Source organism: Leuciscus leuciscus (genome assembly GCF_965113295.1).
Source record: "Leuciscus leuciscus genome assembly, chromosome: 8".
Taxonomy (NCBI): Eukaryota; Metazoa; Chordata; class Actinopteri; order Cypriniformes; family Leuciscidae; genus Leuciscus; species Leuciscus leuciscus.
This window is the reverse complement of record NC_138732.1, coordinates 41,369,018-41,373,630: the sequence shown is the minus strand read 5'-3', so window position 1 is coordinate 41,373,630 and position 4,613 is coordinate 41,369,018.

The window sequence follows — 4,613 nt, the reverse complement described above, 5'->3', positions numbered from 1 at the left end:
TATAAATGGTATTTCTACTTGATTTGAAGCTGATAAATGTATGAATATTTTCAAGTTTGAGACGCACACTGCGAAACCCCTGACTTATAAATACTGAAACTATTACAACAACACTCATGTGGTGTCTGGTAAAGCTGACGGTCGTGCTGTGGAGGATGTACTTGTGATCGAGACTGCTCTGGAGGACATTGTTAATTCAACTGAACTAAATATGAAACTATAAAGTAGAAAGACTGAACTAGTATTTTCTTGTAAAACCTACTCTGATCTTTGACTACTCTTTTCATATCACTGAATGCTGAAAGTCTCATTACTGTATGTTTCTGTCATGTGTCTCTATCACAGAAAAGCCAGGACAGTGTCCAAGCACAAAATCTGGAGGAGGAACGTGTGCTGAGTTGTGTTCCTATGATAGTGACTGTCCGAAACATGAGAAATGCTGCAGCAATGGATGTGGACGTCAGTGTATGGCTCCACTTACAGGTATTTATGTTCTATTAGTGTTTGAGTCAGCCTTCTCGTTATTTCAGTTGGACTTATTTTATCGTTCACCGTGTATTGAGCCGATAGCACAGTTTCAAGCACAGGATTGCTTTACAAATTTAATAGATGATGAATAATAATTAAAATAAAATGTATTTCTGTATGTACAACTTGTTGTTCATGCTTTGCGTGTTTTGTGCTGTACATCTAAGACTGAATGTTGTTAAACGGACTGATTAAAGCTGACTATCTGAATCCATGCAGTGAAGCCTGCAGCTGAACCGGCAAAGCCTGCAGTGTGTGCCGAAAACTGGCAAAAAACTCACCCTGATGCCCCATGTTCTGACCCTAAGGGGGGTCCTCCAGAGCCTCCAGTGAAGTACGTGGTCGAACCAGCAAAGCCTCCAGTGAAGTACGTGGCCGAACCAGCAAAGCCTCCAGTGAAGTACGTGGCCGAACCAGCAAAGCCTCCAGTGAAGTACGTGGCCGAACCAGCAAAGCCTCCAGTGAAGTACGTGGCCGAACCAGCAAAGCCTCCAGTGAAGTACGTGGCCGAACCAGCAAAGCCTCCAGTGAAGTATGTGGCCGAACCAGCAAAGCCTGCAGTGTGTGCAGAAAACTGCCAAAAAAGTCACCCTGATGCCCCATGTCCTGGCCCTAAGGGGTGTCCTCCTGGCCATAAAGAATGTGGCCATGCATGCAGTTAACGGTGTTGATGTTTACCACTGATGTATGGGATGTTTTTCCTGTCTAACAAATAAATGTCTTACTTTAAGTCTCGATTTATTTTTATTTGCCTGAAGAGTTTCATTTTTATATTGCAACAGCTGTTGCCCAAAGTGGTTCACAATAACTAAAAACAAATAACAGTACAGAGAAAAAAACAAAACATAGACAAGGTAATGATCAAACACCCGTCATGAAGATGCCTAGGAAGTCTGAAAAGATGTGCTTTTAACATGGCCTTAAATTTCGGTAGTGACTTTACAGAAAGTGGGAGTTCATTCCAAAGTTTGGTTCCGACATGAGAACACTCTGTCGCCATTATCTCAAGATGGATTATAAAATGCCAGCATGCTAAAGAGATAAGAACTGGCAAAATTGTGTGACATCTTCTAAACAAGTAACATGATCTTATAGATAATTATACCGAAACGGCGACTATTTTAAAAATACAGTTATTGACTCATTTCTTTAGGCTGACTTGAGCATTCTCGCCAGCATTCTGTACTTTGAAGACGTGCCAATGCTTTGTTGTCAATTCCAAAGTAAAGCGTTGCAGTAGTGCGTACAAAGCTCTCGCTCGCACAATCTGCAGGGGCAATCTCAAGGATGCTTACTTTCATATAAGCATCTATCCTGCGCACAGGAAATATATCAGTTTTTCCTTTCAGAGCAATGTGTACACTTTTTTTTTTTTTTTTTACTCTTCCATTCAGGCTCAGCCTAACTCTGCATGGGTTCAGCAGGTGCAGAGAGGCAATGAGCTCAGAATATCTGCTTATCTGGACGATTTTCTTATATGCGCTCAGTCACATGAGTGTGTAAGAGATCACCACGTCCTCCTGTTCCCCCGCGTCCTGTTTCACCAGTCCAGGACTGCAAAAGGTGTGGGGAAAGCAGTCATTCGCGGCGGCTGCAAAGTCCAAGTCCGCTAACCATCCAATGTCAATTTATTTGAATGTGGCCAAAGCCACTGAACCTATTAGTTCCTCTTACCACCCTGAGAGGTCACTGTGGCTAAATCTCTGGAGCATTGTGGACAGGGATAAATTCCACTCCCGATTCCACCACATTTGTTTCCCCACCTGCGAAGAAGCGGGGGATGTGGAATTTGGGCGGGCAAATGGTTCTAAGTTGTGTTCGGCCCAGTTCAGCTTCCCCTCAACACACAATGTTCCGTGGATTGCTGACAGTCCAGAATACTCATCCACCAAAAGAATGTGGTCTGATGGGCACAATCACAAGTTCTCAAGTGTATTGTCACAAAGCACATCTTTTACATGGGTTGTTTGGGACGCTTACATACTACAGCCTCACATGTGAGCCACGTCTCTGGGTGTAACCGCCCGGAGTAAACTAGTGTTTTTCCTTGATGCCTCGCCACAGCCAATCACGCTTCATGATTATTGGCTCACAGATATTGACGAGATTGACCCCTTAGGTATTGAAATTTGGTACGAACAACAAGACGTTTTTTGATACTCAATGGTATCGAGTCAATTCGGTCGGTGCCTAAAAAGTATTGAACTCGATACCCAGCCCTACTTTTACCCCCCTCCATTTTCTTCAGAGGAGCAGAAATTGCACACTTTGTGTCCTGTACAAGCGCTACGGCATTATGTAAACAGGACATGATCATTCATTAAGAATGATCAGTAATTCGTTTCATGGACCGATCTCATAAGCCGATCTCCTCGCAGCGCTTTTCCCACTGGATGGTGGAGGCGATTGAATTGGCCTATACTTCTATGAGTCTTCATTCCCCAGTGGGCTTAAGGGCTCATTCTACAAGGGGTATGGCTACCTCAGGGAAGTGTTCAAGAGGATTTCGGTATGAGATATTTGTGCAGCGGCAAGCTTGTAGAATTGAAATAATCCAAGATATTCGAAACGAACAAAGACATTTGCTTGACTGTTTTTCTACCCCCTCTTTCCAACACAAGGGCCATTTGGAGTTCCCAAAGACACAGATAGTGATCAAAGCCTGTAGGCCAATATGTGTGTACAATATGTGGGTCGATGAATTGTCACACCTTTAGTAAGGTGGGGGAAGTGTAATTATCTGATTGGTAAGTTTGAATGTCTCACAATTGGGTATTAGTCACATGGTCGGGAAAGGATAAAAGAAGATTGAAACTGTTGCTCTGTCTCTTTTATGCTCTGGCTCTCTTCTTCTCTGGATCCCTTTCTTGGGGCTCTCTCTCTTTACATCCTCTTTCCTCTTAATCTCTCTCTCTCTCTCTCTCTCTCTCTCTCTCTCTCTCTCTCTCTCTCTCTCTCTCTCTCTCTCAGGTAACATTTACATGCTGGGTAAGATTAATGGTATAAGTTATCATCATCTCATACATCTATTTTGTAACTATTTTAAGTGTAACCATAACCATATTTTGTCATTAAACCTTTTCATTTACAAATAATGTGCTAACTAGTTTTGATTTGGTATTGACTTTGAAGTGTTACATATTGCAATGCAATATTGTCACTCTCTATAGCAACGCTCTCCCACATATTAAGCTGTTGTAACTGCGCTTATATCCGTCAGTGGTATAAGTGGCAGTGGGTGGAAAAGACAAGAAATGTACAGTTTTCTACCATATTACTGACAACTTTTTTTTTGTCATTCGGCAGTCTTGCAGCTTGAACCTCTGCAGGAATTCCACCCTTACAAGCTGGACTTCCCCTCATACATTTGTCAGATTTTACTGTCTGAATGTCACTGCAACTAGAGACCTGCATGGGACGGATTTCTCCGTCTCGCTCCCGCAAGATTTTGTCCTTTCAAAACGGTGCACACATGACGCTTCAGACCTGAAGTTCCAGACTTGTGAGTATTTTGCTGCATTTGTCACAGCTCGCAAAAGGAAGGTGCTTTCCATCGCTGTCGCATACTAAAACATTTCCAAATATCAGATTTTCCTTTGTTTGGTTTTGTAGTTTTGCAGGTTCCTTTCTTTAATAACGAACTAATATCTGTAACACTAAACGATCCACCTGAGTAATGCGGTGCAAGGCTTGGCTGTTCCGCGCCTATGAACCACGCGAGAGTTAGCTTCCGACCTTGCGCCTGTAAATCGTTTTTATTTTAGTTATCCTTGTTGCTTGTGCATTAGATAAATAACGCTTTATTTGTTTCTAGTTATTTTATTTTGTTCGATATTTCCCGCAAATAATTTTATTTTCCCGCAACCCGCACACAATAATATCTTGCCGCCCGCACCCGCATTCACCCATCAAATATTGTCCCGCGCCGCACTCGGTTGCGCTGGGTCCCGCGGGTCCCGCGGTAGTCCCGCGGGAGTGCAGGTCTCTAACTGCAACCTCTATGGCTCATGAAGTTCTCAATGTTGGTTCTTTGGAGAATCGAAAGGTTCTCTTTCTTTCTTGCTGGGTCTGTTCGAAAAAACTTT